Source organism: Rhinolophus sinicus, linkage group LG05, assembly GCF_036562045.2.
Source record: "Rhinolophus sinicus isolate RSC01 linkage group LG05, ASM3656204v1, whole genome shotgun sequence".
NCBI classification, from domain to species: domain Eukaryota; kingdom Metazoa; phylum Chordata; class Mammalia; order Chiroptera; family Rhinolophidae; genus Rhinolophus; species Rhinolophus sinicus.
In genome coordinates, this window is record NC_133755.1 from 173,594,640 (window position 1) to 173,620,689 (window position 26,050).

Sequence of the window (26,050 nt, forward strand, 5' to 3'; positions counted from 1 at the left end):
TGATTGAGTTCACCATCTTTAAGTCATTCATTCATTTATAAAGTCATTGATGGAACATTACGTCCCCCAGAGAGGACATCAACAGAGTCTGCCCTTGTTTTGTACGAAGAGGCCATGAGTGAGTGTTGGAAGGCTCCTCTCCCGGTCCTCAGCTGTGAGATGGGCAAGCATTTGATACCATCCCTCATCCTTACGTGTTTAGAAAGACCTTCCACAAGCATTCCCCCATCACAGAGAATCTCATCTGTGTTAAAACAACTTGAAACATTGCTTCCACTTCACTGTGTAAAGTAACACCCAAAGAATTTGCAGTGAAAGTTTAATGGCGAGCTAAGTAAGCCACCTGTGACCACGAGAGGAGGGAAAGTGTCCTGTCCAGCGGGAGCAGCTAGAAGCATTTTTCCCAGAAGGTCGGCAGAAATGTGAACTAATAATTACTTCATAAAACCAACTGTTGTGTCTGTGAGGAAAAAACACCACTGCAGGAACACAGTGTAGCTTTGAGCCTCCCTGGGTGTGGAAACAGCGTGCCGGCCGCACGAGAGTGTACTCACGGCACTCCTGGCCGCTCATTATTACTCACATTTCCTGTTTCTGATTTCAGACCTTTAAGTAAATTTCCTGTGAAATGGAAATCCTGACTTCTCTTTTCTGATGCATTCTTATACCTGGTAAATGGCTAATTTCTTATAATCGAGGAAATGTCCCAAAGAAAGTAAAATTAGACTTCTGGAGAAAGCATGACAACGTGTGTGTGGGGGAGATACCTTGGTATTCGAGGCAGAGTTGCATTCAATTCTTACGACTGTCTTGCACTTCCATAGAGAAATTCGGGAACTCCAACACGCAGACCTGGGCAGGGCAATTTTTAACAGCTGGTCCAGGCCAGTTTATTTTTACATTGAAAAATCACCTCCTTCAAAACCCTTGAGGAGTCTCAAAATTCCACATATATCATAAGTTACATAGAACACTGTCATGCAGAGACTCAGCTCCTGCTCCTGGTAGGTGAATGCAGGAGATGTGGAGGCTGCGCCATGTGTCATGTGGGGTCTCAGCTCCCGCTCCCCGCACGAGAACGCAGGATATGGTGAGGCCAAACAGGAACACCCATGGAACCACAGGTAGGGGAGTCATACCACTATATTCTCGATGGCAGCTAGTCGAGACACAAAAGCAGACATCTGCCAGTACCCCAGCGAGGGGTCTTCCTGCACCCCAGTCTCTCTGGCGGCCAGGCGAGACACAGGAAGTAGGATCAACACGATCTGCGATCCACAATCCACTTGCTAATGGCACTTGCTAACCGCAATCTGCCGCCCGCTTCTCTCCCAACCCACCAACCCCCTAACGTAGCCACAGCAGCTATATTAGTGGTCAATGGCTAACTGGTTACAGTTGGTGGCCACCCAGACACAGTGGATGACCATCTGATTACAGCTGATGGCCATCTAATAACCGAGCCAGCACCTTTCCATGTGAGGCCGAGAGCCTGGAAACTGCTCTCTGGGATTCTGTCCCCACAAACACCAAGTATAATTTTGGAAGATTTGATATTTAAACTGTAATGGTGTTAACATAGAATAAATGTGTACCTGTCACAGGCAGGAAAATGCGCTAAACACCACACTTTTCATCACAACCCAGGTGTAGGGGTGGACTGTCCTCACTGGACTCATGAGGAACTGAGGCCGGAAGAAGATGAAGAAATTTGCCCAAAGTCAACGGCTAGAAAGTAATGGAAGCAAGATTCCCATCGGCTCCGTTTGATTCCAAAGCTCCTGATCTTAATGAGCTTATGCTGTAAGTAATACAAACATTCCCCTCAGTTGATGATTGACCGTGCAAGTGAGGACAGCTGTCACATAATAGAGCCCATGTATTTATTTTGACTGGCACTTGATGGTACCCTATCCAAATGTATCTCTTTAGCAAGGACGTGAGCGGAAAAGCTAAATGCAGGCTGTTTGCTTGTCCTCTGATTATCTTGAATATTCTCTACGAATGTCACTGTCTTTCCACAACCTCTGTATTCAACAGCCATATTTGTTCCTTTCCCTTAAATAATGTCTGTGTATTTTTTGGAGTAATCAGGAAACAAAGCTGTGTGAAGTAAGAAAACCCAAAGAATGTGTGGTGATGGAGATTGTATGGCAGGATTAAGCTTTGAAATGCAACATAATTTCCGTTTTCCCTTTGATTGGGGTTCTGATGTAAGGTGATATTTTACCAAGTATCCCCATGTCCTTTCTCATGGTGACTCAAACCCACCTTCAGATAGAGACGTGCTACTTGGACATCAAGCCAGGTCTGTCTCTGTCCAAAAGCCATCAGGCTGGTGGAGAAGGGATGACTCTGAACCCCCAGGCGGAGCTCGTTTGCTTTCTTCTTGGATGAGAGGTTGCAAAGTATTAGGCTTAGCTGCCCGCCTCCCCCAGCTCCCCAAGGGTCTGGAGTGCGGTTAGCCTCAGACTCATCATAGTCTAGGCTGCAACTTTCTCTAAGGCAGGAGCCACGTCCTTTATACTTCCAGGGACTGTGCTGTGCCTGGCACAGTTTTTACTTGATGAATGAAGGAATAAATGCATACGTGACGTTTGAGCAAATGGAAGATGCAATGGCTTCTAGCTCTCAATATCACACTATGTTGTGAACATGTCGTAGTAGAAGAATGTTTTGGTTCTCAGGTTGGGAACCCGCTGGGCCAGGCTTTCACACAAAGCTTCGATGAAAGAACTGGGAACTTAGAAGCTTTCCAAGAAAGATTTGAATTGTGTCTCCTCAAAATATATGTTGAATCCTAACCCCCGTACCAGTGAACGTAAGCTTATTTGGAAATAGGTAGGGTCTTTTCAGATGCAATGGAGTTCAGATGGGGTCATTAGGGAGGGCTCTAATCCAACACGACTGGTGTCCTTATAAGAAGAGAAGACAGAGACCTACGGGGAGAAGGCCATATCACGACAGGCAGAGGTTGGAGTGGTGTAGCTACAGGCTAAGGAATGCCAAGACTGCAGGCAGCCACTGGAAGCTCAGAGAAAGGCCTGGAACAGATTCTCCCCTAGATTCTTAACAGAGAGCATGCCCCTGCCGACCTTTGATTTCAGACTTCTAGCCTCCAGAGCTATCAGACAGTAAATTTCTGTAATGCCACCTACTTTCCAGCCCTAGAAAATAAGAACAACTCCTAACTGGAAATGGGAGCTGCCAAACTAAGCTGAATTCAGTCATGGAAAAGGAAAGACAGATTTCTGTACCTGTCCCCACCTTTTATATTAAACTCAGATTGCGAGCCCATCTTTTCCTTCATGGATGGCCTCTCGTGTCACGTGTGGGTTCTGGTGACGCTCTGCCCTGTGTGTGCAGATCTGCCTCTCTCCGCGTAGAAGTCCCCACATTTATACCTTCAACAGGGTCAACGGTCTTACACACATCAATGTAGCAAGTGTCGGGGTTTTTGCTGATTCTGCTTCTTTCATTAAGTAGGCCTGAGTCAGACTTTATACGGACCAAGGAAATAGATACAGTTTACAACCATGTGTACTTTGCAGTAAAAGAATCACTCAGGCCAAGGTCTCATCAAGGAGGGAATTACAGAAATTACTCAGTGCAATTACAATATTTTCTCATATAACCGTGTGCTATCAGGGTTGATCTGTTGGGGTGATTGACGGGCTCTGGGGAAGCCTCCTCCATTAAATTGCCCTCGTTGCTTAAAAGAGTGTCTGGGATTGCATCACGTATCACCGTTCCTTTGGTTCTCGAAGGCGTCGTCAGTTTTTCAATTAAAGCACACATATCCCCCGAGAAAGTTCGTAGCTTAAGCTCTTAGCAACAGCCAACAGTTGTTTACTGTGTGATTTCCATCCTGGGACCTGGAGGAGATAACTGAGGATGTAAGGAGGAAGGCCAGAGCCAGCTCCCCACTGTGGCCGAGAGCTGGGTCGTCATCAACAGCCAGGATTTTATGAACATCCATGTCTGGACAACGACAATTAACGTGGATGTCTTGAATTATATTTTCAAAGTAGAAAGGAGTTCATTAATAAAACAGAGTCCAGTCTTTGCATCCACTCTGGGCTGGCTGGTCACCAGCTCTTGACCACAGTCAGGTTGCTCCTCACCTGTGAAACGGGATAATAATGTTACAAGGTGCAAATGAGATAAATTGTCTAAAGCACTGATCCCAGCGCTTGGTACAGAGTAAATTCTCAATACATATTAGTGTATCATCAATCTGTGAATTTTCTTTCCTAGGCTAGTATATAGCTGAGTTTCTTCATGTAGTGCTGGTTCTGTGCTAAAATCATCTGTGTTTTTCCAGAGTGATCCAGGCCTGTGTTCATGTGAATTCAGATATCAGTCCCTCACAGAGCAGTGAAGACCCCCTACGTTGGGCGAGCCCACACTGCCACCTGTTATGTGTTCTACGCATTTGAAAATATGCGAAGTAAAATAAAGCATCAGGATAAAAGAAATCCTGCTTTTTTTTTTTAAAGCTTATATAACACTTAGATCATACTTCCTGTGTACTTTACAAATATTAACTCATTTGATTGCCATGTGAGTCCATCAAGTACATTGTATTATCCTCACTTTACATGTGAGGAAACTGAGGCACTGGGGGTTAGTCATTTCCTGAGGTCACAAAACTAGTGTCAGAATTGGAGCCAGGATGTAAGCAGACATTCTGACTCCAGAGTTGGGACTGTTAACTCTGATGCTATGTAGTGAGCGCTCACGTGAAACACACACGCGCACACACACAGAGGCTTCTCCTTCCTTTATGTTTACATTCATTTCCCTGGAAAACGTATGATGGTCCGAGTTTATAGACATTTTGGGATGATGGAGAGAGATGATATGGCCAGGACAGGAAGGGGATTGGATTTTTAATACAAAGGAGCCTCTGCTAACAGTGACACGTTTTCTGGGAGGCAGAGACGGTGAGGCAAGAGTTGCCATCTGTAAAGAGTTCTGACCACGTTCCTTATCTCCACCCTCAGACGCAGGAGCCCACCAACATGAGACAGCGAGGAAGAGTTATCAATCGCCAGCTCCCAGATGAAAGAGGAAAACAGGAAAAAGCAGATTTTCAGAACCCAGCTATGTTAACCATGGCAACAGAGGAACCTAAAGTGACAGTGGGGGGGAGGGGAGGGGAATGCTAAGTGGTTCTTGCCCTGGGGGCCAAGCACTGAGTTGCTGCCACATCACCGGTGGGGCTTTGCAAAAGTTGTGTGCCAGTGAGATGAATGCAACTGGGCAGCAGAAACAGATAAACTGAGTGGCATTGAAATGCCTGTGGTGTTCCACGTGCTGGACCAGTTACAGCGACACTGCCCCCCTCCCCCCGTGCCCTATGGCCCACTGTCTATTGGGGAGGGGGCGAGCCTGATAGAACAAATAGTCACCATTCTACAGAAGCTCAGAGCTGACTCCACCCAGACGGACCCCGGACGACCTTCACCAGCCACAGAGAGATGCCCTTTTCCCCAGGTCCTGAAGTGTGAGTGGGTGCCCAGGAGTTTGCTGCAATTCTTTGGGCAGAACCCGTGGGAATGGTGGTGGAGAGGAAGAGAGGTTTAGATACTCTTTAGAGGCAACAAGGAGAAGGCTGGAGCTGGAGACCAAATGGTTGTGGGAGTGAAGGTGAGAAGAGGTCAAAGGTGGCTCCAAGCAGCTTGAGAAACAGGACGCTACTGACAGAGGTAGGGCACCGGATGGAGGAGAGAGTCTGGGGAGGCATCAGAATGGCAAAGTGGATGTGGTAAAGGCCTCCCCTCCAGGGCGCGGGAGTCTGCGGAGGCGGGCAATGGATGAAACCGTGTGGGGTTGGAAATAAAATAGGAGCAACTGTAACTTTCCGTGGTGGTAGCAGGTGGTGAAGAGGTGAAGAGACTGTGGGGTGGGGGGCCAGGAGACTGTGGACCATGTGGGTCGCTCTCAGACGTACTGCGTGTTCATTGACTTATTTTTAGCAGGAGCCAGTAGACGTTTGGGCCCCCAGCAGGTCTCTGCCACCACCCGTCACTCACCCCTCTGTTCACCTAACCGTGGAGGTGATGCTGCGTTGACACAAAAATACCTTGAGTACTTTCCCAGGACGGCTTGAGTCTCATTACCTCACCTCAGCGAGAAGAAGATGGATTTCTCAACCCCGGACTTCAGCAGGTAAACTTGGAATGCCCTCAGGCTCCTGTGTGAGCAGGTAGTGACAGGAGCATGGCTGGTCCATTGTCATCATCAGGGGTAGGTGTGTTTCTGAGTTAAAGTTCGGGTCCAGGTAGGACTCCACGCAAATTAATAATGTCCTCTAGAAGAACGTGGTACTTCAACAAAGACATTTTTCTAAAACATGATAAATTGGGTTAAGCTACGTAGAAGGAGCCTAAACTGCTTTATAAAATCTTTGACAGCTTTGCAGGCTGGGAGAATGTATGTGCAGATGACAGATAGAGACAGTCTGTGAGGTGAGAGGAAAGAAGGGCAGCCGTTCCCTGCCCTGAGCTTCTGTTTAGTCTCCCGTTCTCAGGGCTGCTGGTTTAAAACAAGCGGTCCGTTTTTATTAGGGAATTCCACAAGGGAAAGTGTGTTCATGGAGACTCTCATTCCAATGATGTGGAATAATAAAGTACGCAAACATGGTTCCCCATCCCCTTCCTGGGGGAGGGAACGGGAGTGGGGGGAGGAAGGAAGCAGGTGATTCCAGAGGCTTAAAGAGTGAGTAGCTAGCAACTATGTTTGCTTTCTTTCTTTCCCTTTAAAAAAAAATGGTAAAAGATACATCTTTTTAAAACTCTTGACCCAATAGCCAGGGAAACTTGTGGAGCAGAAAGATTTCATTAATCCCGGACTTCAGGGAAGCACTGGAGACTTTGACAGTAGTGTTACAAGAATCTAGAAGATAAAATTTTAATGTCAAAACGATTAAATTTTTTTCATGGAAACCTAATCTTTACAGTATAATAATACAAAGCTAACTTTTTATAGAAAGGCTATATGTAGTCCTGTAGAAGGTTTATCTAATTTAAGAGCCCAAAGTTTGGATTTTAAAGCTTGTGGCTTATTTAAAGGTTTATAATTAGAAAATTTGTGTAAAAACCAAGCAATGACCACAAGTTCAAGGTATTATGGCTATAACTTGAAACAATAAAGATGCATTAATTTATGGTTCTGTTCTTTCAGGTAAATATTTATATTGTGTGCTAGACACAAAATTTAAAAAGCAGATTTCTTTTTCTGCGTGACGTCGTTTCTCCATTCTGTCACTAAAGTTTGTAAATTCCTTTTTAAAAAATGTAACAGTACTGTGTACAGCTATAAGTTACATGTATTGACATTCAAATATATTTATTTCATATATGCATAAGTGGATGAGGTATATGACACATTTGATGAATACTTACTATAGTTGTTATAGGATACCCTAAGACTTTGTTTTTCTTTCTTTTGAGATATACTGGACTAAGAAGAAATTGTCAAGGATAGAAATCTGAGCTCAGGGTCAGGTTTTAGCTTATTTAATACCCCGACTTGGACACTGAAACCCCAAGTTACATATCATCACCAAATTATAACTTTTTGAGGAGGCACATAAATGGTTAATGTATATTCAGCTACACCCCAGTACACCTAAATGGATTTCACAGGAGACAGAAGTCCATTCTCCATGTAATTCAACTTCAAAAATCACTCCGCTTCCAAAGTCCTGTCTGTATACCAGCTGGCTCCATACCAACTACCCTTAACTTCGAATGTGGCTTAAGTTATCCTTGTCAGCAGACAGACATTTATCTGTTTTTCCTCCCTTCCTACCACTCAGACCTGTGACATCCAAAACCCAAACCTCAATACTTTCGATAATAATAAGCAGGAGCACTTACATAACAGAACGTTCGGAAGACTATGCCGTTGAGGGCAGAGTGGAAATGACTGAACATAACGAATAGGGTTGGGAGGAAGTAAAAGGAATTCAGGGAGAGCCCAACCAGAGGAGCTGTGATGAGGTCCAAGAACAAGTTTAATGGGATGAGGGAATAGAAGAAGTGGAACTTGGGGCCATAAAGGGAAATTTGAGAGAAAAGGCGTGCTCGCATTTTCTAAGTTTTGCATTTCACAGAGAGTTTATGGGTTCAGCAAACACATTTCCTATTCTGAGGGCTCCAATGAAAATAAATGCTGGCTGTATAACCACTGGCGATTAAGAATTGACTGGACAGTTTTAAAGTGTATAGCATTATCATAGATACTTTATTTTGATTTATAAAGTATTAACTTTTACATTTTCAGCTATGTTCATCAGACTCACGTTATCAATTATGAAAAATGAAAGTAACTTAAAATAACAGCAGTTTTATCAACTTAGAACAATCAGTGTCACAGGCAATTTTTTTAAGGGTGTAACTTTTGAGGGTGAAGTTCACGGTTGTGTTTCACTGTGTCTTGGAGGGTGTCTGCACGTGGGTTACATAGCAGCCAGACTAGTGCACTGGGCTGCTCTGCTCAAAACTCACTCGCGGTTCCCAGGGAACACTGAGGTCCTCTGTCTCCTCTTTGGAGACGCCAGAAGATGCTTCCAGCTCAGGGCTGGAGCACTGAGAGTACTGGCCCTGGCCAAGCGAGAGTCTCTGTGTGATTAAGAAAGGTTTTAGATCCAGAATCTTGAGCAGTCTTCCAAACAAACACAGAACTTTTATCATCGGGTAGTTATCCTACCAGGCAACCTTCGGTTTATCAGTGTTCCTTCAAAGATATGTAAGGTAGACTCCAGCTACCGGTCAGTGGGAATGAAAACTGGTCAAATGAATCCATGAGAAAGAAAGATCCATCACCCATGTGCTCAGGTACGCACCCCGGCCCCAGCTCTGCCTGTCAGTTATACACCATACACACGTGCAAAGGGTTTGAAAGTGATCCGATGAAGAGTGGATCCAGATTTTCGGGTTAAACACAGCTTTTTGGACTTGTAATCAGTCCTACCGCCTTCTCTCTTTCAGGAGTTTGAAAAACGCAATGAAGTGAATCATGCAAGCTCCTGAGCAGCTGAAAGACCCATTTGTATTTGGCCAAGTGATCTTCAGAAAGGAGAGAATCGGCCTTCCTTGAAATCTCGACTTCTCCTGCCTTTGCTAGACAGACAGCAGGACGACCAGAGTCAGTGTGGTCTTTGCCTGGTTACTAGGTCCCGGCGCGCTACGGAGGGAGACTGCGTGAGCCTGTTAACGTTATAGGCAGGAAGTAATACAAAAGCACTTAGTGCAAGTAACCGTTTCCGGAATCCTCGTTCTGGCCCGCAAAGAGGCAATACAGCTCTGCCTTTGAGCTCCGCGGAGATTGGTATTAAACAGTCGTTCTGGGCTGGAATTGCCATTGGGTGTGTGTCTAATGTCATTTCTGTAGCTGGTGGGGCCCAGAGCTAGGCAGAGAGTTTACATGGCAGGGAGAGTCTCTTCCTTCAGGTGCTGGGAAAGAGAAAATAGTAAAAAGCCACAACTTAAAAAAAAAAGAACCTTCCAAAAAACGAGAAAGGGATTTTACGGAAACTCTTTTTCAGGTAGATCTCAGTGGGAGGGATGACTTGTTTGTCAAAGTTCCGTGTCCTGCGACGAGAAGGCCCAACGAAATACGACACATGACTGGAAAGATTTTGGAAGCAAAACTCAACTCCACAAACATCGCCACGCACCTTCTATGTGCCAGAAAATGTCCTGAGACACTGGGGAAGCAAAGATGAATTGGGCATAATCCTTTCCCTTATGGAGTTTAGGTCTGGGTAGTTTTCCTATGAAGTTTCTGCAAGAGACTATGACAAAATGGTTATTTCTAGTGAGTATTATTTTAAACTTTTTAGAAAAATAGTGTACTGTAGCTAAATACTTTTGATGGCTAGGAGGTAAGTGGATGGTGAGGAAAGTAGATCTGCCTTTTTCAGTCCTCATGCTGTTCTTATCTTTGTCCCAGGTGGAAATTTCAGTTTGGGAGTAGATTTGCTTTGATCGGACCTTTGGTTATTCTACAGGGAACTCAATCCTGCTCTATAATGATGACCCAGCATAACTTTCTGGTTGTCCCCCATCTCCTTGGCTCCTCCTTCTCTGTTCCCTTTGCTGATCTAACATCACCCCATTTTTTTTTTTTTTTTACCTTTTTTTTTGCAGAAGGGACAGCCACCCCACCTTTTGAGGGTTCTGTCTCTTCTCCACAGTCTTCACCTTGGGCGTTTCAGCCATGCCCAGGGCTTGTGCATTCTTTCAATCTGCCAGTTATTTCTCAGTCTGTATCTCCAGGCCCAACCTCTGTTCTGAACACTACACATATTCTCCCATACTCTTCCCAAATATACCCTCCAATCTGTTCATCACCCCCTCACTAGACTGGTGTTTGAAACCCTTCAGAGGGTTCTCATTGTTCTAAGGATAAAATCCAAACTTCTTAACACGCCTACAACAGCATGCGTGACTGGCTCTCATCTGCTTCTCTGGCCTCATCTCTTGTCACTCTGTCCCTGCTCCTTTCCCTTTGGAAGGGGCGCAGCTCTTTCCCCCCTCAGAGCCTCAAAGTCACCATTTCCTTTATCTGTAATGATCCAACTCAGTTATCCTTCAGAGCCCAGCTCAAATGCTGCTTTTTCCGGGGGGCCCTCTCTAGCCCATTAGAGCCATGTTAACTTTCATCATACTCTCTGCATCTTTAGCAGAGACATAAAAAAGAACTACAGTTATGTGCCGCTTTATGACGGGGATACCTTCTGAGAAATGCGTCTTGGGTGATTTCGTCGTGGTGCAAACATCACAGAGGCACTGACACAAACCTCTGTGGTCTAGCCCACTACACACCTGGGCTCTATGGCACAGCTCATTGCTCCTCGGCTGCAAACCCGTACAGCAGGTCACTGCACTGACTACTGCAGGCAATTGTAACACAATGATGAGCATTTGTGCATCTAGACATACCTGAAGATAAAAAAGTAAAATATGGTAGAAAAGATAAAAAATGGTACACCTGTTAAGGGCACGTACCATAAATGGAGCCTGCAGGATGGAAGTTGCATCCACCAGTAACATAGTCATTTATTATTAAGTGTTATGTACTGTCCATAATTGTATGTGCTATACTTTTATACGATTGGCAGCTCAGTAGGCTTGTTGACGCCAGCACCGCCACAAACACGTGAGTAATGGACGTTAGGACGGCTGTGATGTCACTAGGCGATAGGAATTTTTCAGCTCCATTATAATCTTATGGGATCACCATCACTGACCAAAACATTATGCAGCACATGACTGTTTCTGTAAAATCATTTGTTTGCTGTCTATCTCCCTCAGATCGTAACAACGACACAGATTTTATCCCTATTGCCTAATACAGTGCGAGGTGTTAAGTAGACATTCCATAAGTGGATTAATAAATGAGTGAGTTTATGTATTGGGGGGCTCAATTTCTCTTCCTAACATAACATCAATGTTCATTGTTACTGTAGACAGAGCAGCATCTCCACAGATTAGTTTTTATTTAATGGTGTGGGACTCAGATTGAGGCATTGCAGCCTGGATTCTGTGGGGAGGACACTTAGATTCCTTGTATGGGGCTCTGGCTAAGGAGAGACACCCGGTAGGAAGCCCTGTGGACGGCTTCACAGTTTGGGGACCATTATTTGGTTTTAACTATTTTTCTTTGCCCTTCTGTAATTTCCTTCTCTTTTCCCAAGCTTTCTGTAAATTCTGTTGACCCTCACAGCTTGGTGGGAGGAACTAGGAGAAGAGGAGTCCATGCCTCCACTTGGGGCAAAGCTGTAGGGGGGAAATGCTAAGAGACGACTTGTAGTCGAAAGGGTGGCAGTCAGGAAAAAATGACCAGCTGAGAGGACAAGTGCCAGCAAGGAGAGATTTGTAGAAATAATAGTATTCATTTGGAATATGCAGGTATATATTTGGGAGGGGAAACTGGACAATGTCTGGACTTTCTGAGGTTACATAGTATGCTGGTTATCAACTCATTGCCTGTCAGCTCCAATTTCATCCTTTTTGCCCTCTCTGTGAAAATGGATTTGAGCCCTTTGTATAATTTCCTTTGCCAGCTGGCTGTTAAGCTTTTTGAGTGGAAGGTGTGAGGGAAACACTGCAGGACAGAGTTCTGCCTGCTGGTTGCCATGCTCTTACTCAGCTGGCTCCTGAATTCGGGGGGTTTCTCCCGCATCAGGCTCCTGCTGTCAGGGCAGCCAGCAGCACCCAGTGACCACCAGCTTCCGGCACCTTGCACTTCAGGTGATTGGGCAGTGAAGTGCTTCCACGAGACACTTCCCTGTCAACAGCTTTCCCCACACTCTAGAAGGTGTATTTTGCCAGCAAATTCCACTGTAATGATACCAAAATGAACTTTCTACCATTTAATGAGCCATGGCCACGCCCTCCCCAACAGGATCTGGGTCTCAGCCTGGGGGAGGTTCATCCTTTATTGCTCTGTCTCATCCCTAGGGCAGTGGCTGCTCCTTCCATCCTTGTATCTGCTATTTCTATTTTCTTTTGAGTTCCGTTTACTTCTTACTAGTCAATTCCTCATTGCTCCAAATCCTGTTGTAGTTGATAATTCTTTATATTAAACTTTCACTGTTCAATCACTGTCGTTTATCTCTCCTGGTTGGACCCAGACTGATACACATGGGATGGGGGCTCAGATGCCAATTACTTAGCTACCAAGGGAAGGTGTCCCTAGAAGACTGGGGAGTTGGAGACATTTGGGTCATATGTATTTTTCCAAGTGTGTGCAATGAACATAGTACTTGTATAATCCAAAAAAAAAAAATTGTTTTTAAGACTGAAAAAATGCAATACAAGAAGCAAGCGGGAAAACAAAAAAGACCCCAGTGTGGCAGGTCTGTGGCAGAAGTAAAGAACATGCTAAGGAGGGGAGCTCCTTGGAGGAAGTGATGCCAGGATGGAAGGATGAGGAGGGGCAGGCATTTTCCAAGGTGTGCCCCTGTGGAGACAGGACCGGGTGTGGGGTGTGGGGTGTGGGGTGTGGGGAGGGAGAGCCTCTGTAGGGGAAAGGGACCAGTCACCAGCGCAGCGTGCACAGAGCCAGTGGCCTTTGAAGGTGCAGGGCCAGGTCTGCTTAGTCACAGCAAACCCTGGGGCTTCATTTAAAACCTGCCCCGGGGGAAGGGGGGGGTGGGAGTGGGAAAGTTGATCCCATTTGTCTTTTAACCATGGGCAGCTGCGAGAATCTTCCTTCTCCAGCTGTCTGGGAGCTTAGCTGACCAAGCGCCCTGGCTGTCCTGCTCTGAAATTCACCTCTGGGTTTGTGCTGAAGCCCCATTTCCCACCTGGCTGCTCCCAGCCAGTGACTGGTAGAGACATGGATACGAGGGCAGGTGGGTTCCAAGGAAAACTGGGACCCCTCTGATGGGGAACTTTGGATTTAGGACTCACGGGTGATCTTCCTCAGACTGCTGGGAGGTTAGACTGATTGCTTCCCGCGCTCCTTCACTGGGGGCAGATGTGCAGCGAGCCTGGCTCTCTCCCCTCCCCTCCCATTTAGTTCCAAAGCCATTTCCCCTAAGAAAATCCTCCACATCTCGCCCTGCCTTGGTTCCTGCTTCTTGGAGGAGCCACACTCGCACCCCCATGGACTATATCTGCCTTCCCTCCCCTCCACTCTCCAGGGAGAGCCTTTGTGAATGCGGGGGCAGCCATCCTAGGAACCAAGCACTCATCCCTGTTTCTCCGGAGCGGCCTCCCCTGCCCCCACCCGGGCCTTCTGGATCACTCAGGTTTCTCTAATGAACCCGCGGTTTCTCCACCTGGAAAGTCCGAATTCTCCTGGACTCTCAGTCTCCACTCAACTGTCACCTCGATCTCTCTCCTCTCTTTCCTGCCTGCCCACGAGACTTCAGATCCCGCCTGTTTCTGTCCCCGGTGGTCCCCGAGGAAACGTAGCCACTGTAAGCTCTTTGGGGATCTGATTCACGCCTCGCGTCTACGATGGCAGCCGGGTCGCCTAGCGCAGGATAGGCGCTTACTCAGTGCTTGTTGAGTTCTTGGTTTTGGTTAGTTGTGATGTCCCAGAGAAAACACCGGAGGCGAGGGTCGGGGCCGGCCCGGGTGCGGACGCCGGGGTCTGGGGATTAGAGCGAGCCAGAGTTGGGAAGGAGGGGGTGCTCGGTGGGGAAGCATGGTGGGGTGGGGTGGGGTGGGGAGGGGTGGGGTGGGGTGGGCAGGGCGGCGGGGCGGGGAGCGAGGCGGGCGGAGCGGCCTGGAAGAAAGGTGCGGCAGCTCCGGCCGGCACCCGCGCTGCACGTAGGGCGAGGGGTAGCGTGGCTGCGGTCCCGGGAGGCTCCTTGCCTGCGCCCGAGAAAAACCAAGCGACCCCAGCAACTTCTCCAACTCCGCCCGGGCGCCGCCCGGCGTCCCTGCGGGGCCCCGCGCTGGGGGCGCGGCGGCGAGACGGGAGCGGCCGTGTGGCCCACCGGCGGCCTGTGCCCGGCGCTGGAGCCAAGGTAAAGAGCCGCGGAGGGCGAGCCCCAGACCTCCTCTCCGGTGCCCGCGCTGCTCCAGCGGCGGCGGCGGCCTCCCCTGCGGGCGGGCGCGATGCCGGCCCGTGGTCCCACCTCCTCTCCGCTTTGTTCCCGGCGCTCTGCCCCCTTCCCCAGGAGATGCGCCGAGGGTCGCGGCTGCTGAGCGCAGAGCGGACGGGCACGAACCCCGCGGAGGGTGGCAGCGCCCCGGGCGCTGGGCCCGGCGGAGGGGACACTTCCCAGTGCAGGCTTACACGCGGTGCCCTGGTCCCCGCGCCCGCGAGCTCACCGCAGCTCTGCCCCGGCCTCCGTGCAAGTGTGTCCGCGCCCCAAGCCTGGCCGTCGTGGGTGCCGGGGGCGCAGCGCACAGGAAGGTGCTGGCGGAGCTGATCTCGGCCCGGCGGCGGCTCAACTTTCAGAGCTGCGGCGTCCCTGCCAAGCCCCAGGCCCTGCCGGGCGGTGGGACCCCGCGTCGCAGCAGGGAGGGGGAGAAGTCCACCACGACCGCCTGCCACGGTCCCCGACGGGCCCTGCCGCTGGGGGAGGGGCAGGGAGGTGCCAAGTTTCTGGGAAAGTCGACACGTTGTGTCCCAAATGGATCATATTTACCAAAAACAGTTTAGGAAGAAAAGAGTCCATTCTTCCCACCGTCGACTGCCGACTGCCGCCGTCAAGGTATGGGAGTAAGATTGCACCGGGGAGTTTATCTTTAAGAAGCGGTGAAACTTAATACTGATGAGCTTCCAAGCCTCTTCTTACTTTTAAAAATAGCAAAATAGGGTAACTTTATTTAATTGGGGGAAGAGGGAGAGGGGGAAAAAGGCTTGGTCCTGAAGATAATTCCATTCATGGGGAGGTTTTCTTGCATTTCCTCTGCGGTGGCCCTGGTGACACTTGTAATCTTCTAGGCAGCCTTGGGTCGTGATATGACCTTTATTCACCACGTGATGAAGGTCTTGGGGTTCTCTTATGGGTATTCACCCATTCTCCTCCTGTTCCTCAAATATTGCTAGCATAATTATTTTAACGGATAGCACCTGTCTATCTCCGAGTCCTTCTCCAATAGGTTTAAGCCTGAGTGTCACTATAAGTGTTTTATTTTAAAAAGTCCTCCAAGTTTCTTTCAGGCGCAGACCATATGCCATAAATATTTCAGGCCTAGGCTCTGAATAAAAACTGTCAATTACCGGGCTCATAATTTCAGCCTCACTAATAAAACTTGTGTATGTACACACTTAAAGATAGTTCCTGGTGTTCTTTAAGCTTTTTACATTCTAAAAATGCAGTATGAAGATTGCAAACTTCTTTTCCATTGCATTGCCTGCTTGCCTTATAGGATAAAACGTGTTACTCTAGGGTATCAGAAACTTCTGATTGGTAAATGTGAAAAATGTGGCAAGGGACAGTTGAAGACGAGTTTGTTGTTTACAAAAGAAGCCCCTAATGACCTCAGAACGGGCTTCAACACCTTAACATGCCATATAAGATGCTTCATAATCTGGTCTCTGCCTGCCTTTCCAGCCTCATTTCCTGGTTGTTCCCCAGGCCTCCCTCCCCTTCCTTCCCTGCTTACACATATGCGCGCACACACACTGCCAGACCCATCAAACTACTTCCAAGTTGTCATTTCCAGACCACTATCTGGAGTGAATGAACATTCTGCTTAGACTGTTCTTACTCCATTTCACCATCTGTTAACTACCCACACATCCTTCATGTGTCAGTCAGATACCTTCTCTAGTAGGCCTCCCTTCCCCATTATCTCTAGGCTGTTAAGCTCTTTCTTCTCTAGTAGTTAATTGCTCTACTACAACACGATGTTGTTGTTTTTTTGTTTTTTACACATCTGGCCAGGCCACCTTGTACAGTTGTGCAAGTTGTTCACTGCACAAGGTCCTCCTGTCCAATGGGCAAGTGCAGGCTGAAATCCAACTTATGCTTCACTTGCCAAGCCCCTCCTGGTACACTCCTCTCCACTGGAAAGGGGCTCCTTTTGTAATTCACTCAAAGGTACAGTGTGGGCTAGTGATGATCCTGCTGTAATCTCTCCCCACTGCTGTAGTCAGCAGCCATGACAGAGACTGACAGAGCAGGAACTCATTGAAGACTCCTAGAATGAGTGAGAAAAGAAAGGATCATTTCTACGGAACTCTAGAAAGAAGCAAGAATTTGGAGGCAGAATTGTCATGTAAGTCAGTATGTAGGAATGTGCTTCAGTTTGCTCTGTCTTACGTCTGGCGGTTCACGTGATCTTTAGATGTGTCCTCTCCTTGATTACAGGGAAGAATCTGGCTTGTGAATTCACAGGTAGACATCAGAGATGTGTGCCAAAAGGTGGTGGGCCTCTTCTGCTGACTACCTTTCAAAGCAGTAAGGTTTACACATCCAATTGTCCTTTTCTAAGAGGGTTAAGGGTGCAAGAATTTTGAAAGTAAGGCCATAAAGAGCTCTGTGTGCATTAACATGTGCTAATAAATTGGATTGAAGTGCTATTTTCATATCCAAGAATTGAAGTCATCCTAAAGTGACATTTGCACAGAATTAAACAAGAAAGTAAGAAAGGAAGGTTTTGAGTCTGATTTATTTAGGTTCTCCAAAGAGATCCACATCTAAGGTCACAATTTACGTGTGAAAAATGCAGTTTTCATGTTGGGGCAATTTGCAAGTTCAATTGGCTGCAAGATTCTTATAAATGCTCCAAATTTGTATGTAGTTAAACACTTGTAACAATTTGTGGGGAAATCTGGAGATACCTTTTAAAGCTGCAATCAATATATAGCTCATCTCATAAAAATGTATAAAATTATGATATAAAATCATACCTTTGTCAAAGAATTTGCCAGTTATATGAAATCCTGGAATCTCTAGAATTTATAGCATAGACGAACTTTAAAGATAATGCCAATTTTTCCCTTTTATGGAAAAGGAAATTTAGTAGCAGAGACTCCTCCAGGGTCACAGAGGTTACATAGGGGCGTAACCAGGATGAGCTCTTGGGTTTCCTGGCTCATAATTCATTGCTCTGTTTATTCAAGTACCTATAAGAACAGCCTTCTGTGTGTTCCATCATTGGCTTCAGTTGGGAAGTCTTGAAGGTCTGGACTAATTATAATATCTCAGGGACAGGGAAGACTTTCTAGCACCAAACACAATGCCCTGTGCGAAATAGGTGTGAGATAAATATTTACTGAATCCAGGAATGAACGAATGAGGCAGTTGATCGCTTACTTATTTAACGTAATTACTTGATAGAGCACAGACCAAAGTCCTTGGAGCCCATTATGGTGGAATTTGGCCTACGTGTTTGTATTCCTTAAATGCAATAAAAAGCATTAGATAAACTTTTATGGAAGAGATGGGTAGACATTGTTTTCTCTAAACGTAGCCAAAACTCCTGACAGAAAGGCATCATAGCCGAACTCAGGATTTGGAGTCAGTAGGTCTGTCCAAACACTAGCCTTGATTCTGCAAATCTTAAACGTCACTGGCCTCAGTTTCTTTATGTAACCTCCTAAGTCTCAGTTGTGAGAAGGATGGAATGTGCGCACATGTGTGAAAGCACTTTGCCAATTTTGGAACACTGAAGAGGAACAAGATGAGAGTAACACTCTGTGGCAGGAAGTGCCTCCCAGGCACGGTATTAGGCTCTGTGTACTCCATCGCCTGTATTCATTTCTCTGAAGAGAGCGGCAAGGCTTTTGTGGAATGAGGAAGAAAGTGAAGTGCACACAACAGCCCCTCAACACTGGACAGATAGTTAGTGAGCCCCTCTGATACATTGAGTACCTTTAATCGCTGAACTTCAGTTAAGAGAACTTACTTCAAAGAGAGAAGAAAGGCAAGTGACGTGAAGTGACATAAAAGCAAATCACTTGAGTCTTAGGCAGAGGAGCAATTGGCAGTCTAGACCAGTCCCTATTTAGATTGTGGTGGGTGAATTTAGGAAAGCAAGACTGGCAGGAAGAGGATCAGTTGAAATTGTACGGATAGAGTAGTGGCAATAGAGTAGTAGGGACAGATACAGGGAGAGGTTCCTGAAATGCGAAGGAGGTGGAATGGACATGGCGAGTGAGAGAGGGTGGAGGGCAGGGAGGGTTGTATCCAGTTAATGTTCCCTGATCCCATCCATCTGTCTCAGCTGTTACCATGTCAAGAATTGTAAGTGAATCAAGGATTTTCATGAAAACAATCTAGAATTTGAAAGGCTTTTATTAGTTCATAATTTTAAGAAAGAACAAGCAGTGCCCAATCTGAAGCCCCTCCCACCCCCCAGACTCAGGCCAGTAGATACAGGCTGGTGCCCCTGGAACGTCCCCACCAGGCGTGTGAAGTGTATTTCCTCTCTTGGATTCTGTCTGGCCTGGGATCCGGCCCGCTCCTCTCCAGGCATTCCATCCAGCTGGACATCGGTCTGCTTTGTTTCCATTTATGAGGTTTGTACATTGAGTAACAGAATCTGGACTGCAGCTTTCATTGTGTTTTCGTGGTGTTGGATTACAAGATTTCTTTTAAATTCATGGTTCGGTTTCTGAATGTGTCTCTTGGACGTGGTTCCCATTACTAAGTGATTCCTTTGCATTGAGAACAGGATGTAAAGCTAGAATCTAGAAGACTCTCTTGTCATTAGTAGTTTGGGAAATGGCATAGTAAATAAGCTTGTAAATCTTCTTTCAAACTGGTAAAAGGTAAGGATTCCCATTGCCTTTAAATAAAGTGATGGGTCTTAGTGCAATGTTTTATGTTGTTATTTTTAAATCCAAAGTGGTTTTTTGTCTAGGAAAGAGCATTCCAGGCCTCAGGATTTTCATCTCTAAAAGGAGTGTGGCAGCTGTGCTTTCCTCATCAAAGATTATTTTGAGCATTGAGAAATTAATGAATTAACATAATGTGCTTAGAACCATGCCTGTGACAGTGAAAGAGTTCAGGGAACGTTAGTCTTCCCTCCCTGCATCCCTCCCGCCTGGTACATGTAACTCGTCCATCTCAGATTGTGTAAGGACGTGCAGTAGGATGGAGCTGTGTGCTGGGAGAGCAAAGCATAGGCACACGCCTTCGTTTTCCCATCCCTTTGCACAGGGTTCCCTTTGTCCTCCCCTGTGCTGGTTCTTCCCTGTTTGGCAAACCCTGTTTCCCATCCATTGAGACTCAGCAAAACCATCTGTTTGCGTGTGATGCACTTCCTGTGCTTCCAGGAGCTCAGGTCAGCTGGGGCCTGTATCAGTCGTTGCATTCATCAGATGGCATTTAGCGGCTGGTGATTTCTCTTATCACATGGAGTGCTTGGTGACTTTCTTCCAAATGCCTTGCAGGCTCAGTGTGGTACTTCAGCGGTGGTCGATGGAATGTGTGAAGTGGTAACTGAAATTGTTTTTAAAGGTAGTATAATGATTGTGAAGTTGAGTGACCCTTTGCCAAATATTTGACTCTTTAAATGGACTTTTATCAATAATACTCTGCTAAAAATAAAAGTTTTCTCCATCTTTGCGAAGGATACTTTGGAAGTAGTATCCATGTCATTATATTGGGTATTCATAGATCTAGATTCTGGTCCTGAATACACCTTTTGCTCATTTAGTGCCTCACCTAAAGGGCCTTAGATTCCTCAGGGAGAAAATAAAATTGTTCTCTAATGATTTCCAGTGTCTTCTGATAGCTGAGGCATCACATTCTTATTAACTTTCCTCTTCTGGCCTCATGCTCGGGTGGTGGTTGGTAGAATAGTCATATTTACGCTAACCACTCTGTAGAACCATGAAGCTAGTTTAAAATGGATTTTATGGCCCTTTCCAAAGAGGGCATTTATACATATGAACAGAAACTAAGAATACAGCTGGAAAACATTAAAATGAATTAAGTTATTTGTGTCGGTGGCGTTTGAAACTGCTGAGATCAATACCTACTCTATGAAGACATGAAGACTCGATGGATGTTTGCCAAATCAGAAACCAAAATATTGTCCCAATTCACTGGTCCATTTTGAACTTTCCCTCTGGAAAATCCTCATCCTTCCATGAAACGGGTTATCTGTAGTAACTCGCCCTTAACAATTGTCTGTTGAACTTGTTGGGAAGTGCTCTGTACATCATGTGGGTAAGTAACTTCGTTTTACACAATATTTAAAAGAAAATCAGAAACCTCACTGACTGAATCCATTCATTATATGTACATCCACCCCCTGCTAGCAGGGTTTTCTTGTTTTTTTATTTTTATTTTATCTCTCTCAGAATTGTGTTGTTATAACTGGAGGATGCTGGTTTCCTCCGCCCTCTAGGCTCATCTCAGATGTCCTCCTTCTGAAGCTCTCCCTAATCCTTTTCTAACCCCTCATTTTCTCTTGAAAAGTACCACTCTGTCCTCACCACTCTTAGGGTCCGTCTTCTAAATGGCTGCGTTGCCCACACAGTGGTTGTATGTGTGTCCCCCTCCTTCCCCCTCTCCCAGTCAAATTCCTTATAAACTACATAAAAGCCATCATTCCATAAAGTTGCAATATCTGATGTTTTGGGACCCATCAGTGCCTTCACTGTTCTCCATTCTGATAGACAACAAAGGATGGACTATTTGAAAGATACGTGTATGTGTTTGATTGACTTGGTGTTTGTCCAGTCAGAGGTAATAATGCAGGTAGTCAGCAAATCATATTGAACAAAGATGGGAGCTCTGGGTTTTGGGTAGATTTGCCAAAAATAACTGTGTGATCTTGAACAAAACACGTAATTCTCTCTGGGTTTCCCTTAATTTGTAATTTTGGTGGGCAGAGGCGTCACGTTGGAAAAAATGGCTTTTAGGGTTTCTTTTGTCTATAAAACTCAACAATTCTATGCGCCAATAGAGTATAATAAAGCAGAAGCAAAAACTTGATAAAAATGTATAAGGACTGTATTTGTCATGTGCTGTTATGCTCACTGGCATTTGAGCATGACTAGGTGACAGATAACCATCACCAGTCAGGAGGGCAGGGCCGGTGAATATGTTGGGGGTCTTGGTAAATCTAGACTAAGTCATTAGTCATTGCTGAGGAGGTTCTTATCTGTGATCTTAGGGGCTACGGATAATATGGATTTCAAGTACTCTGGGACTGGATGTAGGGGAGTTCAGTGCTGAACTGGAAGAATGGCCAAGGAAGAATCTGAAATAAGATCAATGCCTTAAATGGAGGTGGTGAAGGTGGAGTTATGGAGAGCAGGGCAGGTGTAGGAGAATATATGAGAAACAAAGTAGCCATGTAGACTGCATGCAAACAAACTAGCTACTTAAATGTATGTAGAACAAAGTAGCCACATTGGGCCCAAGGTAAAGAAAACTACTATGAGGATGTTGGTAAAAGGATGGCATTGCTGTCTTAATGTAACAGATTGTAAAGATGAGTCAGAAGAGGATTTAGAGATAATGGTCAAGTCTTGTTACCTTCTCTTACAGGTGGAGAAACTGAAGCCAGAGATGGTAGGTCTCAAACTTGAGTTTGCATAAATATCACTTTGGAAGCCTGTTAAAATGCAGATTCCAGGAGCTCGTGGAGATGATAATTTGGGGGTCTGGGGTGCATTTTATCAAGCATACTAGGATTTGCTGGTGGCTCTTTGATCGTACTTTTGAGAAATTCTGCCCTTTAGATCAGACTTGCTCTCTTAGGACAGTCAGCTTGGAGAGGAGGTCCAGGTCCCTTTTCCCAGGCCTTTCCCCTGCATGATGTCATCTGAAACGGCTCAATAGGATTGTAAAACCTAACCGTGTTAGTTAATTTTCCAGAGATGGGCAAGAGATTTGGAGGTTATCCACATATAAAGGCAGTACAGTTCTCTTTAGTCCAGACTGATCCATGATTTGTAGTTCGATATGGCTATTTATAAAAAGAAACATCTGGTCTCTAAAGAAAACATTTGTTAAATATTATAAGCATATTAATAATGAAAACTAGAAATATCTATGTTGTAATAACTATTAATGAAGAAGCATTTTAAATTTTTTCAATAAAAGCCATTTCCTAAGAAATACTAGCAGGCAATGTTTTTCTTGATTCTGTTTTGCTTTCTGTGTAATTGGAATTTTAAAATTACCTGTCTTTAAGAATTTAGGAATATCACTAAATTCAACTGTTAAGTTCCACCTTAGCCATTCATGTGCGTGTGTGAGGAAATTGAGTCCAGAAGGATGGTTGACAATTGCTGAAGTCTTGGTGTATGTTGAGACGAGAATGTCATCGCAGTATGGCATTTTTTTTTGCAAAGCTGTCCGTCACAGAAGCTAAATCTTGATGGCTTGACAAACCTCATTAGTTAGAAAATTCACTAAAACTTGAGTGGCAGCCAGCACTTGGAATTTTCAGCAACTCAGTAAATGGGTAGTTCTGAAAACGGAGGGGCACATACATATTTTATTGTTAACATTAAATAACACCTCATATAATTTTCTTTTTGTCTAGAGGAAAACCTGTAAACATTTATAGAGTATATTAAAATTTCTTGGGTAATTTCACAGTGTAAAAGTACATTTATATTTCTGTGTACAGTAGAAGATATGACAGACTTTAGAAGATATGTCATTAACAGTGATACAGCCATGAAGATTTATATTCACATATGCATATTCAAAATGTCCCAAATCACAAACCATGCTATATTACTTTAATAGTCATCATATGTGTATAAGCATTTTAGAATGCAGTAGCCTTTAGGAATCATCTAATTCTACCCATTTTTCAGAAGAGAAGCTTGATGTTTCGGGGACGTTAGATGACCTGCTTTAATTCCCCATTGTAAGAGTTAATGGCACGCAGAGCTAGACCTGGATCCAGAATCCCTTGCTGTAGACTTTTTTCTCCATGCTTAAAAGTTAGAAGGACTTGTTATGAGGAGTGCATCAAAAAGCCAGGACATGTGTCAGTTGTTCTGTGGGGGTGGGAATTAAACCTGTGAATTTTTGGAACTCGCAAAGGTGAAGCAACTTCTTAGCTTGTGTACTTTAGAGCCTGTTCAGAAGAGTTTGACTTTACAAAGGGAAAGTGGCCTGCCTGCCGCTGGAGTTTATGTGTTAAAGCCGATGGTGTCCCCGGTACAGCGATCAGTAGGCCTTTCCTGAATTAAGTGTGAGTAGGGGTTTGAGGGTATTGTACACATAAATTGAGCTGAAAAGAAGCTTAGAAGCAATCTAGTTCACCCCTTTACTTTGTGTAAGAGAAAACAGCTTTATCTTGCCTTTGTTATAAGTAGTGTTAAAAATCATTGTCAATTGTCAATAATTGTTTTAAGAAGAAACAACGGACATCTTCAAAGCCTATCAATTTATATTATGATAAACAAAATCATTATAAAGCAAATGTCCATGAAATTCAAAATACATTTTCGTTTTGATTATATCCAGACTAATGGGAGAAGTTAGTAATGTGGCCATAAAGAGGGTCGCTGGAGGTTGTGACTGTTCTCTGCTGTAAGGCGTGTGCCGTGCTCCCCCGTGTACCCTCAGCTGCAAGGGCAGGTCCTGCAGTCGTGCAGTGACAGGACGGAGTCCAAGAAGAGAAACCTCACTGTCCAGTCAAAAAGAAATCACCTTTCCATTGTAGCCTGAAGTCTGGTGTTGCAGTTTTGTGTCTTTGTTATTGGATCATTGTGCAGGCTTTTGCAGGTATGCAAGCAGGTAGGAGCTTGTGTGGGGTGAGGGCAGGGGGTGTTGCCAAGAGATGAGGAAGGTTTTCCCTATCAGATCATCGTTATGGCAGTGTAACCCTTTATACAAATATATCTTAAGTGAAAAAATGAGCAGAAGCTATGGCAACATTCAAGTCCTTTGTGAGCCAACCACAATTTTCACATTATTCAATTCAGGAAATTAGTTAAAAGCTTCTCCCTTATGTACCTCCCCCCACGCCAGCAGGCCTTTCCACTTTAGTATATATTTACTTTTCAAGATGAAAGCTCAGCTAGGGTGTGCTTACGAGAGAACTAGTGTAACAGATGATACATCACAAAGGAAAAAATGAGTCGCGGGTTTGAATAGGTTGATTCTCACAGCAATGTCTCCTAGGTTTAGATGTACGGGCCTCATATTGTGATTTCTCCTTAGGCATTCTTGAAATTTGTTACACTACCATGCTATTGAGATGTGGCTCACAGCTGTGAGCTAGCCTGCCTAGTGCCTCTTGCATTTTCATTCTGCAGAAGCTCAGTGAGTTTACCTGTGTAGATGACTGACACGTACCTCAGACCTCACAAAACATGAGGTGTAGTGAAATTAATCCCCTCAGAGTAGGGCTGATCAAGTATCCGAGGTTTTCCCGGAAGGAGCTGTCTCAGTTGAGTACTCTTCCCATGTTTTCTCTTTGTCTTTTTGGTGCGCTTTTTAGGTATTATTGGTCGCTGACAGCCTAGAGTACTGTGATCCTAGTGTCCTGGAAATAAATTTCTTAGCATGTTCCGCTGTTTTGAAGTTTGATCTCTGAAGTCTGAGTAAATTCTTCCCTCTGGAATTATTCTCTGAAAACTTAGAAACTTTTCTGTGACCCTTTTGGATGTGGGTGTTCTCACTCTGAGAAAAGAAAGCAATGTATTAACTGCATTATAGCAGAGTTCAAATGCCTTCTCATGAGGGCTTTACGTTTTCAGTGGGCCAGGCTCTCGTTAGGTTCAATATTTGCAGGGCAGTTGCTTCCGGTGTAGTAGGAACATGGGGTTAGAGAGGAAGAGGAAGAGAACAATGGAAAGCCTAAGAGGGATTGCTCCAGAACTAAGATTGTTGAACTTGAGGACACAAGACTATCCAGGAGGGCTTGTTAAGACCCAAATTGCTGCCACCCTCCCCCCCTTATAGGTTCTGATTGGGATGTGGGGTTGGCCTGAGAATTTTCATTTGTGGGAAGTTTCCGGGCGTGGTGCTGCTGTTGAGCCAGGACCACCTTTGTGGAACTGCTGCCCTGGGGGCTCAGTGCTGGTCGGCACTGCATGGGGACGTAGACCCATGCACAGCATTTAGCATCTCAGCGTCTGTTTTCCTATCTGTGAAATGCTACCATATTAGTGGCTTTCAAAGCTTTGAGGCATCTTTTGTTCAAACTACATGTTGAGTGAAACTCCAAAAATACAAAAGAAATAGTGAACTGGAACTTTGTTAGCTACGGCAGGGGTAGAGGACAAAAGGGTTCATGTGTCCTTTTTCTTACTCCCCTGGGGTGGAGATGGGAGAAGTCCCTGAAGAACCCAACACAGTAATGAACCAATGGTAGAGATGATTTCTGAGGCCCCAGCATTTGTACCTTTCTCTCTGATTCTGTATACTCTTGAAACTGTTGAAAGAGTCCGACCACCAACCTTAACGTTAAGGCTGTGCTTTTTAGTATAAGAAACTGTGCTTAGGATGTGTACGTAGGTAGGAAGTCAGTGAGTTTGAGAGTTTCATGGTAACATAAGAGATTTTCAGCACCTTTTTGGTTGAAATGGGTGGGGTGGATTATTTGGGTGACAGTGACGTGTCTTCTGGCCTTTGCACTCTGCAGGTATGTGTCACTGAACTAAAATAATTTAACCTGTTCTTGTAAGTCTGATG

General features: G+C 45.2%; 1 protein-coding gene across 3 annotated transcripts in view; it reads left to right on the plus strand.

The window, feature by feature from the left end:
• The first annotated feature begins 13,229 nt into the window (after window positions 1-13,229).
• TIAM2 (TIAM Rac1 associated GEF 2) overlaps window positions 13,230-26,050 on the plus strand; it is a 223,415-nt gene continuing 210,594 nt past the window's right edge. The window contains exon 1 of one of the 3 annotated variants that reach the window (XM_074333725.1): window positions 13,230-13,942. The gene's annotated coding sequence lies outside the window, so the exon portion shown is untranslated. Of the gene's footprint in view, window positions 13,943-14,256; window positions 14,498-26,050 lie in introns of those variants that run through there. The other 2 variants (XM_074333728.1, XM_074333726.1) reach the window with 2 other exon arrangements.